At 46.0% G+C, this 13,933-nt stretch overlaps 1 non-coding gene across 1 annotated transcript; it reads right to left on the bottom strand.

Annotated features, from left to right (window-relative positions):
* Positions 1 to 6,619: 6,619 nt before the first annotated feature.
* On the bottom strand, positions 6,620 to 6,694 carry Trnaw-cca. The gene has a single exon. It is a non-coding gene; the product is annotated as a tRNA-Trp (tRNA).
* Positions 6,695 to 13,933: the final 7,239 nt, after the last annotated feature.

Below are 13,933 nucleotides of genomic sequence, written 5' to 3' on the forward strand. Positions count from 1 at the left end.
ATGAACTTGTGGATAGCATACCATGAGGAATACACGCATGAATCAATGGAAGAATACGTACTGCTGGGTATTAGAGTTACCGATGTGTACAGCAATGTGGAGAACCACCTCTTAAGGTCTCACTGTATGGTGGTTTTCATGATCAATGAAAAGGGCAGAAATGATGTCTATGTAGATATCTGTTCAAATTTTCTGTACAGGTTCCAGAACACTAGGAACCCAGTTGAAGGATAGCTTTTTTTGATGTGTGTATTTTTATCTTATGTCATTGTTCCACGTAATTTTTAGCGTCCTTCTCTAGCGTTATTTCTCTGACGGTTCGATTCTCTCTTTTTCATGTTTGTCTACAGTCCATAAGAAAATCCTATTAAATACTGTGTTCGAAACTCTCATTCCCAGGAATCTTTTCCTCAAACTATGACTGATGCTTTATATTAGTAGGCTTCTTTTGCTCATGATTATCCTATTTCCTTCCCTTTGAGTATATTCCACTTGCTCCATCTCTGAAGTTTTATTTCGATTCCAGGGTTGCAAAATCCTTTCACTTTGTACACTTCTCCAGTTTCGATAATATGTTTATCGTTACTCTCGTTTCTACTAATCCTCATTACTTTCGCCTCTTTTCGGTTTATTCTCGATCCATGTTTTGTACTCATCATACTGATATTTCTATTTTAGGGGCATCGTAAAACTTGCTCTACTTCACTGTGGACAGTATTGTCATCTGTGCATCTTATTATTGACATCCAGTCAACATGAATTTTATTCAGACTATGTATAAGCTGAACAGTAGTGGCAAAGGCTGTTTTCTGCCTCACACCCTTCGTAACCCGAACAGTTTTTTACTTGGTGTTCCATTTTTATTTTTGTCTCTTTACTCTTTTACACGTATTATATTACTCTTCTTTCACAGCTTATACCTATTTTCCTGAGAATATTGAAGATCTCAAACCTTTTTACTGTATCGAAACCTTTTTCTCGTTCGAAAAAACTCTCTAGTAATTAAAAATAAAATATTTATGGAATCTCCCGTCGCTTCTTGACAGAACAATTCCATATTTAGGGATGAATAACACTTAGGCAGTTTGTTGTTCTACTGATTTTTAATTGTATGAACTAGTTCTTGGCTTATTGGGCCATTTTCAGATAGGTACTGGCTATTGTTTACAAGGAGCTTGTGTTCTTACGAACCAAACATTCTGGACTAAGATACAACGCACTTACATACGATCTTTAGTATTATCTTTGTATTTGTCGAATGGGTCTTTTAACTTTTGTTCTGTAAAACTGTTCTTTAACTTAATAAATCACATTTTATGGTTTGTCAGTACCATGTATGACAACAATTACAATTATTTAGAATACACATTATTACAAAATTAGAATTTTTTGGTATTTGTGTGAACAGTTGCACTGGACACTAATTGTTGGTTGTACAACAGCGATGTTTCCTTTGGGGGTTACATTTTGTTATTAGAAAAATTGTGCATTAATATATACCTCCGTCTCATTGTGCAGACATATTGGGTGACGCCAGTCGGTCGGCGGCCACGTCCAGGTAAATAGACTAGAGCAGAGGAGTCGCTGCAGCTATGAGCATAGCTGCGTACGAAATGTGACCGGCAATAAAGCAGAGGACGGGCCCTTGTTAGGTAGGAAACCGATGAGACGACAGTGAGTTTCTGCGAATTTCCGTGGGACAGGGCAATGGCGTCCAGGCGTCCAGACTCTGCTATAAAACAGATTTGTGCAAGCACGAGGCTTTTTATCGAGTTTATGGCCGTTCTACAGGAAGTCTGAAATGGACGCAACAGATGAGATAACGATCTTTTTATGGAGGGCTGTGGTTCCATCCAGGTCATCCTTTTAGTACAGACATGGCCTAAACGAACGGGAAAGAGACTGTGAAGCTAAACTTTTTTCCTTTTCTCCAAAATTTAAGTCTGGTTGGTCAAATCTGTGTATGCAGAGCAGAGGGCGGTCTCGCACATACGAATGCCGCGCTCCAGCTCGTGATGGGATTGTGCTAAAGTGGAATCAGTCTAAGCATGTAAATGTGCTTTGCTACCGAGCTGGCGAGTAAAGCTGAGTGGAAGAAAAGACCCCACTCTGGTACTGGCGCTGTGTCAATCACCATCTGAACTGTCAGAGGTACAGCTTCTTGCATCACGCACACAACAAGTGATGCGTGGCTGTACTTAGTTGTTTTGAGTCTGCTGTCTAAGCATTTGACATATTCCGTCTCGCACTGTCGTGGCACGGAGTCAAATTGGTTTGACAGACCAGCAAACGAGTCCACCTGCAATCTGGAATCCACCGGGGTTTCAGAGGCTCATAGGGAAGTATCTGCATTCGGAATCAGCCGAATGCGAGACCGCCTACTTGCATGTTTCCGGAGGCGTGACGTTAACAACAGATTACCGCTGTCCATGACTGCAATCGCTGAGCGCATCGTAATGTGCCGCCCTGACCTGCATGAGGGTAGAGTATTCGCTACTACGGCGTAGGGTTCCAATATATGCTTCTCAGTATCCTGTTCTTTGGAACCATATTTTTCTTTATGGGGTAGTAGAGGTATATGCTTGATGGTAGCGTAATTTTTGGGACAATCCACGTATTCACAATTATGAATTCAGTTAAGGCGATTAGTTCTGGTTACCATGGTATGTTGTTCCGCAGCTGATCACTTTCTTCACCGTAGACCGCATATCATTGAAAGCGTATGTCAAATAAAAATGTTTGTGTGAAGTTTTTTAGCCAATTTCGGCATGTGATATTAAGAATGAATAAATTTATTCCTATATATACCACAACTCCTCCCATTGTTGTAATTAATATTATCTTTGAGGGTTTATACCCCCCCCCCCTCTAAACCATGGACCTTGGCGTTGGTGGGGAGGCTTGCGTGCCTCAGCGATACGGATGGCCGTACCGTAGGTGCAACCACAACGGAGGGGTATCTGTTGAGAGGCCAGACAAACGTGTGGTTCCTGAAGAGGGCAGCAGCCTTTTCAGTAGTTGCAGGGTCAACACTCTGACTGATTGACTGATTTGGCCTTGCAACCCTAACCAAAACGGCCTTGCTGTGCTGGTACTGCGAACGGCTGAAAGCAAAGGGAAACTACAACCGTAATTTTTCCCGAGGGCATGCAGATTTACTGCATGGTTAAATGATGATGGCGTCCTCTTGGGTAAAATCTTCCGGGGGTAAAATAGCCCCCCATTCGGATCTCCGGGCGGAGACTACTCAAGAGGACGTCGTTATCAGGAGAATGAATACTGGCGTTCTGCGGATCGGAGCGTGGAATGTCAGATCTCTTAATCGGGCAAGTAGGTTAGAAAATTTGAAAAGGGAAATGGATAGGTTAATGTTAGATATAGTGGGAATTAGTGAAGTACAGTGGCGGGAGAAACAAGACTTTTGGTCAGGTGAATACAGGGTTATATATACAAAATCAAATAGGGGTAATGCAGGAGTAGGTTTAATAATGAATAAAAAATAGGAGTGCGGGTAAGCTACTACAAACCGCATAGTGAACGCTTTATAGTGGCCAAGACAGACACGAAGCCCACACCTACTACAATAGTACAAGTTTATATGCCAACTAGCTCTGCAGATGAAGAAGTTGTTGAAATGTATGATGAGATAAAAGAAATTATTCAGGTAGTGAAGGGAGACGAAAATTTAATAGTCATGGGTGACTGGAATTCGAGTGTAGGAAAAGGGAGAGAAGGAAACATAGTAGGTGAATATGGAGTGGAAGAAAGAAATGAAAGAGGAAGCCGTCTGGTAGAATTTTGACAGAGCATAACTTAATCATAGCTAACACTTGGTTCAAGAATCATAAAAGAAGGTTGTACACATGGAAGAATCCCGGAAATACTAGAAGGTATCAGATAGATTATATGGTAAGACAGAGATTTAGGAACCATGTTTTAAATTGTAAGACATTTCCAGGGGCAGATATGGACTCTGACCACAATTTATTGGTTATGAGCTGTAGATTAAAACTGAAGAAGCTGCAAAAAAGTGGGAATTTAAGGAGATGGGATCTGGACAATCTGATTAAACCAGAGGTTGTACAGAGTTTCAGGGAGAGCATAAGCGAACAATTGTCACAAATGGGGGAAAGAAATACAGTGGAACAAGAATGGGTAGCTCTGAGGGATGAAGTAGTGAAGGCAGCAGAGGATCAAGTAGGTAAAAAGACGTGGGCTAGTAGAAATCCTTGGGTAACAGAAGAAATATTGAATTTAATTGATGAAAGGAGAAAATATAAAAATGCGGTAAATGAAGCAGGCTAAAAGGAATACAAACGTCTCAAAAAGGAGATCGACAGGAAGTGCAAAATGGCTAAGCAGGGATGGCTAGAGGACAAATGTAAGGATGTAGAGGCTTATCTCAGTAGGGGTAAGATAGATACTGCCTACAGGAAAATTAAAGATACCTTTGGAGAAAATAGAACCACTTGTATGAATTTCAAGAGCTCAGAGGGAAGCCCAGTTCAAAGCAAAGAAGGGAAAGCAGAAAGGTGGAAGGAGTATATAGAGGGTCTATATAAGGGCGACGTACTTGAGGACAATAATCTGGAAATGGAAGAGAATGTAGATGAAGACGAAATGGGAGATACAATACTGCGTGAAAAGTTTATAGAACACTGAAAGACCTGAGTCGAAACGAGGCCCCCGGAGTAGACAACATTCCATTAGAACTACTAACGACCTTGGGAGAGCCAGTCCTGACAAAACTCTACCATCTGGTGAGCAAGATGTATGAGACAGGCGAAATACCCTCAGACTTCAAGAAGAATATAATAATTCCAATCCCAAAGAAAGCAGGTGTTGACAGATGTGAAAATTACGGAACAATCAGCTTAATAAGCCACAGCTGCAAAATTAGTAACGCGAATTCTTTACAGACGAGTGGAAAAACTAGTAGAAGCCAACCTTGGGGAAGATCAGTTTGGTTTCCGTAGAAATATTGGAACACGTGAGGCAATACTGACCTTACGACTTATCTTAGAAGCTAAATTGAGGAAAGGCAAACCTACGTTTCTAGTATTTGTAGACTTAGAGAAAGCTTTTGACAATGTTGACTGGAATACTCTCTTTCAAATTCTAACGGTGGCAGGGTAAAACACAGGGAGCGAAAGGCTATTTACAATTTGTACAGAAACCAAATGGCAGTTATAAGAGTCGAGGGACATGAAAGGGAAGCAGCGGTTGGGAAGGGAGTAAGACAGGGTTGTAGCCTCTCCCTGGTGTTATTCAACCTGTATATTGAGCAAGCAGTAAAGGAAACAAAAGAAAAATTCGGAGTAGGTATTAAAATCCATGGAGAATAAATAAAAACTTTGAGGTTCGCCGATGACATTGTAATACTGTCAGAGAAAGCAAAGGACTTGGAAGAGCAGTTGAACGGAATGGACAGTGTCTTGAAAGGCGGATATAAGATGAACGTCAACAAAAGCAAGACGAGGATAATGGAATGTAGTTGAATTAAGTCGGTGATGCTGAAGGAATTAGATTAGAAAATGACACACTTAAAGTAGTAAAGGAATTTTGCTATTTGTGGAGCAAACTAACTGAGAGGATATAAAATGTAGACAGGCAATGGCAAAGAAAGCGTTTCTGAAGAAGAGAAATTTGTTAACATCGAGTATAGATTTAAGTGTCAGGAAGTCGTTTCTGAAGGTATTTGTATGGACTGTAGCCATGTATGAAAGTGAAACATGGACGATAAATAGTTTGGACAAGAAGAGAATAGAAGCTTTCGAAATGTGGTGCTACAGAAGAATGCTGAAGTTTAGAAGGATAGATCACATAACCAATGACGAGGTATTGAATAGAATTGGAGAGAAGAGTAGTTTGTGGCACAACTTGACAAGAAGAAAGGACCGGTTGGTAGGACATATTCTGAGGCATCAAGGGATCACTAATTTAGCATTGGAGGCCATTGTGGAGGGTAAAAATCATAGAGGGAGACCAAGAGATGAATACACTAAGCAGATTCAGAAGACCGTAGGTTGCAGTAAGTACTGGGAGATGAAGAAGCTTGCACAGGATAGAGTAGCACGGAGAGCTGCATCAAACCAGTCTCAGCACTGAAGACCACAACAACAACAACGATGGTTTATTAAAGTCTTGATTGTAACGGAAAGTTTCGGAACCTTGCAGTTGGCGAACTGCTGCCAGGATCTAGGTGGTGATGCTGTCATTTAGCCTCCTTGCCAAACAGCTCCATATTATCCAGAATGAGATTTTCACTCTGCAGCGGAGGGTGGGGTGATATGAAACTTCCTGGCGGATTAAAACTGTGTGCCCGACCGAGACTCGAACTCAGGACCTTTGCCTTTCGCGGGCAAGTGCTCTATCAACTGAGCTACCGAAGCACGACTAACGCCCGGTACTCACAGGTTTACTTCTGCCAGTACCTCGTCTCCTACCTTCCAAACTTTACAGAAGCTCTCCTGCGAGCCTTGCTGAACTAGCACTCCTGAAAGAAAGGATCTTGCGGAGACATGGCTTAGCCACAGCCTGGGGGATGTTTCCAGAATGAGATTTTCACTCTGCAGCGGAGTGTGCGCTGATATGAAACTTCCTGGCAGATTAAAACTGTGTGCCCGGCCGAGACTCGAACTCGGGACCTTTGCCTTTGGCGGGCAAGTGCTCTACCAACTGAGCTACCGGAGCACGACTCACGCCCGCTACTCACAGCTTTACTTCTGCCAGTACCTCGTCACCTACCTTCCAAGCTTTACAGAAGCTATCCTGCGAACATTGCAGAACTAGCACTCCTGGAAGAGAGGATATTGCGGAGACATGGCTTAGCCACAGCCTGGGGGATGTTTCCAGAATGAGATTTTCACTCTGCACTTTGGAAGGTAGGAGACGAGGTACTGGCAGAAGTAAAGCTGTGAGTACCGGCCGTGAGTCGTGTTTCGGTAGCTCAGTTGGGCACCAGTTGGCCTTTGGCTGTGCTGCGGTGAGGACGCCCTGTTTGTGTTCCTGCCGCGGAGCGAGCGCTCGTGTTGTTCACAAAGTACTCGGCCGTTTCGCGCGTGCCGTACTCAGCATACAGATCATTATGGCGCACCAATACAGAAAATCGACGCTCAAATTTACGTTCCGCAACGAATTTGCACGGCCCAAAGCACTCGAAGTCGAACGATTTCTACGAGAAGAAGTTAAAATCCCGGCGACCGACATTCTCGGCATTCACTTGTCCATTGTGAGTAGTATCGTATATGTCAAGATCATCAACGACGCAACATGTGAACGGATCCTTCGGGACACGACACAGGGCCTCCGTTTCCGCCATGCAGATGGCAATGTGGGGACTGTGCACGTCGATTATTCTGGCATGGGACTTCGCACGATCAGAATTTTCGAACTTCCTTTCGAACTACCGGCGGAGGACGTCGTGACAGCGCTGCGCCCCTACGGCACGGTCCATGATCATATTGCGGAAAAATGGACGCAATTCCAGACATATCCTGTGCTGAACGGCGTCCGCCAGGTTCGAATAGAACTTAAAAGACATGTACCTTCATATCTGAATATCGGTGGCTGCCGTGCCATCGTCATCTACGATGGGCAACCGAAGACCTGCTCTGGTTGTGGGAAGGAGGGACACCTCAGAATGTGTGCAACGTCGCATCACTCAACTGCCGCCGGCTGAAGCGGACGCGCCATCGCAGCCGACGCTGCTTCCTGTGACTTATGCAGCAGCCCTCACGACAGCTACTACTTCACCACGACAGCCGACATCCACTGTTGGGTCGCGGCTCCATGCTCCAATACAGGGCGATGATGACACACCCGTTCCACAAGATACGGATTCAACTCCGATGCCGCCGCCCCCGTCGACTGATAACAACATACATGACGATAGCATGGCCGTAGACTCGCTTATTGTGCCTACGGCTACCTTTGTGCCGGAACGTCGTGAATCTTTGCCATCGTCTGAAACAGAAGGACACACCAGGAAGCAACGCTCTCCGAAGCGACGGAAGCGGAGGCGTAGAGCAACTTCCGAACGGGATGCGACACAGCCTCTAGAGGATGACGATTCCACCTTCAATGACGACGCTACCACAGAGGCAGCCGCCATTTGCTGCAGTGTGACACCATCGAACGAAACTGAGGACAAACCACATGTATCTACAGTGGCAAAATCGGATGCCGAGCTGCAGGACAGATGCTGCCAACCACCTTCTGGAATGCAAGCACCCATGCCGTGTCCTGAGGAAGCCAGGGAGGCCGATCTTACTTTCAGTTCCCCGACGTGGGCGGATGACCACGACGACAACGGAACCATGCAAGTTACGCCAACAGGGCCCACGCCATTGGCGCCGGCTCTCTAGATAGGACTGCCGGTGAGGTTTGGGGGGATGCGGAGGTGTCAATACAGTCAGAAGCGTCATAGGTAATTCCAGTCTTAATGGACAACTTAACACCTGCGGTTCGGCAACAAATCGTATCGCACGCTTAACCTCAACAAGATACGAACGGCAGTGAAGATCCAGTTGCTGCGTGAGATGCTTCGTTCTTCGGATTTTGACATTGCCCTGTTGCAAGAAGTATATATAGCAGCCCTCCCCGCTTTCTACGGTTATGTGACATACGTGTCACCGGCGGACCGGAATGGCAGCGGTACGGCAATACTAGTGCGCGACGGAATTGCCATCGACGAAGTGACTTACCTTCCGTCAGGAAGGGGGCTGGCGATCACAGCACTGGGAACGCGCATCATTAACATTTACGCTCTATCAGGAACTGACCAACGCCGCGAACGATCGCTGTTCTACTCGGAGGATATCGCCCCCCTCTTTATCAGCCGCTTCGAGCAATATATCTTCGGGGGCGATTTTAACTGTGTGCTCCACCCCAAAGACCTAGTCCCACATTTCTCGACTTGTCAAGAACTTCGGCTCCTGGTTCGAGATCTGCTTCTCACCGACACGTGGGAGACGGTGCACGGTGAACGTCCCGGGCCGACATACCTTACTAGTCACTCCGCCAGTCGCCTAGACCGCATTTATGTATCACGAGCTCTAGCGCCGGGAGTATTGGACGCCGAACGTTGGCCGCTTGCCTTCTCCGATCATAGCGCTTTCATATGCACACTCACTCTACAACAGCAGCGGATATGGCGCAGCCGAGGACCCTGGAAGCTGAATGTGGCACATCTTCAAGCCCCGGAATGCCGTCAGATTATCGCCAACACATGGCTGGATTGCGAACGTCGCCTTCCCCGATACCCATCGACTCTAGCATGCTGGTTGGACTGTGCAAAACCAGCTTTTCGGCGTGTGCTAACACAATTCGGAACAGATATCGCAGCTTGGCATCGTCACACATTGGACTTTTATTACACGATGCTTCGCGAACTCGACAGCCAACCACCATCTCCAAATCGACAAATGGAAAGCCGCCGAATTAAAGGTAAAATATTGTCTCTTACGAGGAAACGTTTGGAGGGGGTCGTAGTGCGATCGCGACGTCAAGACCGAGTGGAAGGAGAAAACCCGTCTATGCATCACATCGTGCTCTACAGCCGCCGACGCCGACAGCAGCTGATCACGGACCTCGTATTGCCAGGTGGTAGGGTCGTAATGACTCAGGCGGCAGTTACAGAAGCCTTCGCAGATCACTATCACCGGTTTTACGGCGAGGTGAATACAGAGGACGAGGGAGCGGACGATCGCGACATACTGCAGTACGTGTCGCACACCCTCGACAATGCAGCAGCGGCGACGCTGTTAGGTGGGATTACACGAGACGACATCGTGGACGCGCTCAACAAGGGAGCACTCAACAAATCTCCCGGGCCAGACGGACTGCCGCTCGAGTTTTATCGTACTTTCCGCGAACTCATGATGCCCCGATGTATCATCATGTACCAAGAACTGATGACCCCCGGTTCTCACGTGCCACCTGCATTCGTGGAAGGTCTCCTAATACCGATAAACAAGCCTTCCAGAGGTCGGACGGTCGAGGACTACAGGCCCATTACAATGCTCAACTCGGACTATAAAATCTTCGCCCGACTACTCGCCAGCCGCATGAAGACGGTTCTGCCCCTACTCCTCTCAATGGAGCAAACGACACAGGGCGGAGTGACCAACATGCAAACGGCAACCAGTGAACGCAGGGATTTAGTAGCCATCGCCACATCCTGTCGCCTTCGAGCTGCTCTTATCTCCATTGATTTCGACCACGCCTTCGATAGAGTTCACCACAAGTTCCTTCTGTCCGTTATGGCCCGCATGGGCTTCTCGCCTGACTTTCTCGACATCTTTCAGCGCCTTTTCCGTGGAGCTGCATCCCGTGTATTGGTGAATGGACGGATTGCGGGTCCCTTTCCGATCCGACGGTCAATTCGCCAAGGATGCCCTCTCTCCATTATCCTTTACGCGATCGCACTCGAACCACTTGTCGGAGGGTTGAAAAACAGGCTCTCGGGCATGTCATTGAGGGATCACACCTTTCACTGCAGGATATATGCTGATGACGTTCTATTACTTGTCCGATCTGGTGACGAGGTACGCTCGGTGATACAATGGATCAATCGCTATGGTTTGGCAGCGGGCAGCCTCATGAATGTGGCCAAGTCGGCAGCGATGCCCATTGGGAGAGGTCTACAGGAGGACGCTTTAGCCCCACTCCCACTAGTTAACTAGATCCGTTTCTTGAGCATAACATTTACACAGGATGAGCGCCGCACGGCTGCCATGAACTATGCACGAATACTACAGGCAATACGCACAGAAGTTCGCCGGAACTTACTTCGACGGATGGACCTCCTACAGCGTGTGGAATACCTCAACCTTCACGTGGCAACTAAGATGATCCACATGGCCCAGGTCCTACCGATACCGACAGCGATGGCACACAGACTGCAAGCAGCGTTTGGATATTACCTTACCGCCGGACACCTATTCAAAGTCCACTACGAAACACTCACCCTCCCTCCGCTTGATGGCGGACTGGGACTTATAAATGTACGAGCGAGGGCTACAGCATTATACTTGTGCACAATGATGAAATTGTGGACCCACAAAGATGCTTCCCTTACGGGTCGTCTGTTAGAGGAATTGCTGCCGGCGTCTCTTCTGCCACCTGTCACGGTTGCGCACATTACACCCTCACTCTCGCACCTATCGGCATTTATTCTTGAGTATAGTTACGTGCACCCAGACCTTCCCAACACTCACCCTCCCAAGGCGAGAGACTTTTACAGACTGCTGCTAAGGTCCATCCCTCGCAATGTGATTGAGAGGAAGAGCCCTACGACCCTATGGCCTGCAGTGTGGAGAGCGGTCCAGAAGTCGTTCCTCCCCACGCGGGTACGAGCCGCGTGGTACCAGGTGGTGAACGGGAAGGTTGTAACACGACAAAGGCTGCACGCTATTGGGATGGCGGATTCCCCCCTTTGTCCACATTGCCACCTCGTGGATACTGACGACCACCGTTTAATATGTGGATCGGCGTTAGAGGTATGGCTGCTAGTGCAGAAGATCCTCGCCTGCTACCTACGTATCGCGCCTCGCACAATTGAGCCACGGCTCCTCCTTTGTCCAGAGGATACTTATTTCCCACCTGCGAAGACTCATGCTCTCACATGGTTTAAAGGCATGTCCATATACTACCTCTTCCGAGATGATGAGAAGATGGTGCTTGATTACTGGCAATTTCTCCAGGACAGTCATAGCACACTTGAATGTACACCCCGATACCGACAACTATTTGCCAACTTTTTACGCAGTGTCTTCGATAACCCCCCTCACAGTTGGGGAGTACCGGGCAGAGGATGACCGCCGTCATGGAGCTCCAAACGCTGCGAAATGTTGTACCAATTTGGAACATGGAATCTGTACGCAGATGGGCCATGCACATGGAATGGCGTGCGGGATTTGGTTACGTTTTTCTTTCTTTATTATCTATCACCACACTACTGGTTTCAAATTCTCTTTCATAGTTTAGAAGAAACTCTTGTTCTGTTGTTGCTACGGATGTACATTCTAATTTTGTTTGTCGTAACTGAAAGACGCCTTTTTCCATCTACATATAAAAAAAAGGATGGCAGAGGGAAAAAAATAAAAAAAATAAAACAAAAAAATAAAAAAATTAAAAAAATATAAAAAAAGTAAAAAGGAAACAAAAAATAAAAAAGATGGTAGAGCATTTGCCCGCGAAAGGCAAAGGTCCAAAAAAAAAAAAATGTTGCTAGAGCACTTGCCCGCCAAAGGCAAAGGTCCCGAGTTCGAGTCTCGGTCGGGCACACAGTTTTAATCTGCCAGGAAGTTTCAGCTCCATATTATGTTTAAATGAAAAATAAAGTTTGTTCAGTAGTATGTTGTAGATACGTATTTCTCTGATTGTGTTGCTTGTGTATTTATTTGTTTTATTATAGTGCATTTGTGTCAGTGACTTCTGTGACTTGTTGACCGTTTTCCCGTCCTTGCCAACCGTATTGCCGTATTGTTTTTGTAATGTTTACTATTGTATTCTTTTGTAATTGGTTGTTTGTCGTAGTCTCGGACTGCATACTGCTTTGCTAAGTTTTTTTATGTAATTGTATTGTTCTGCTTATATCTTGTGAGTCAGATAATACGGTTGTCCACGTGTTGCACAGATAATTAAGGTTTTTTGTTGATATAGATTCTGAATGATGACGAAAAGTAGACTGGGAGCGGGAAAATAAAGCATGGGTCATAGAGGAAGCGTGCAACGAAACGGTAGTAGTTTGAACGTAGGGAGACGTTGCTGTTGAACGGTATTAGCAACAACGATGTATAGCAGCAAGGAAATCAGGGAGACGAGAAAAAAATGGTTTATCTTGCCGTCAGTAAAGCATCAGATCGCGTGTGACGGAAGAGGTGATTATTAGAAATCCGGACAGAGAAAGCAGGGAGGCATCAGAATGCAAATGATGCGGAAACAACAACGCAGAAATCAAGTATGAGTTCGGTCGATCAAAATACTAAGGAAGAAGCAGCGGACGTCGACCTGCTGGCTTTTTTAATGGGAATGGATAAAAAAAGTGATGAACTACAGGGAATGGAAACTGGACTAAAAGGAATGGAGGAGAAAATTAATGAGTTAGTACGAGGTAATAACCAGACGAGGATTGACATCAAAAATATAGGTGCTCAGGTAAATCAGATGTGAGAGGAACACAAGTCATGGGCAAATAAACTCCAGGAAAACCTAGGTAAGGTAAACACCAAACCAATCAAAAGTTTTAAGATTGCACATAATGCTAGCAAGACGGCTGGTGGCGCCAGGGAAGTAGCAACTTCCACAAGGAGAGTGGCGGCTGAAGCATTGAAAACGAGTAAACGCACAGAACTGCAAGGATGAGAGGACGTGCTCAATTTGAACAAGAAGGTCGATAGCGTGGAAAAGTGGCACAATCACTCAGAGCAATGCATCGACAAGAAATTACGCGAAATGTATGAAATGGAACGCTTCACGAAAACCATTCGCGGTCGGAAAATTTCGGGAATAATGAAGCGGAACAAAAAAAAGACTGGCATGGGAACCGCCGTAGTTATAAACTACGCAACAGAGGCTGGAACGGAAGTAGAAATGAAGGCTACAGACCACAAAACAAGAGATGGCGAAACCAGGGATCTAGTTTCAATGCCAATGGAAGATGTGCGCGAATGAACAACAGTCGAAACGGAAATGGAGGTCAGGCCGGGGAAACTGAGATTCGGCGACCAACACAGGACTAGGGACGCAAGGAAATGTCAACCATCGTCAGTGACTGGTTGAATATGCAGAAGAGGCATTAAATGCATCCGCAACTGAACTCGGATCTGGCCTCCTCAATGGTATTAGATACGACAATCTTGAAGAAACGTTGATGGAAGGTTCCTGTTCTGAACAGGCCACAGGTAATTAATGGTTGGTGACAGCCGAA

The sequence above is a fragment of the Schistocerca piceifrons genome, chromosome 1 (assembly GCF_021461385.2).
Source record: "Schistocerca piceifrons isolate TAMUIC-IGC-003096 chromosome 1, iqSchPice1.1, whole genome shotgun sequence".
In the NCBI taxonomy this organism is placed as follows: domain Eukaryota; kingdom Metazoa; phylum Arthropoda; class Insecta; order Orthoptera; family Acrididae; genus Schistocerca; species Schistocerca piceifrons.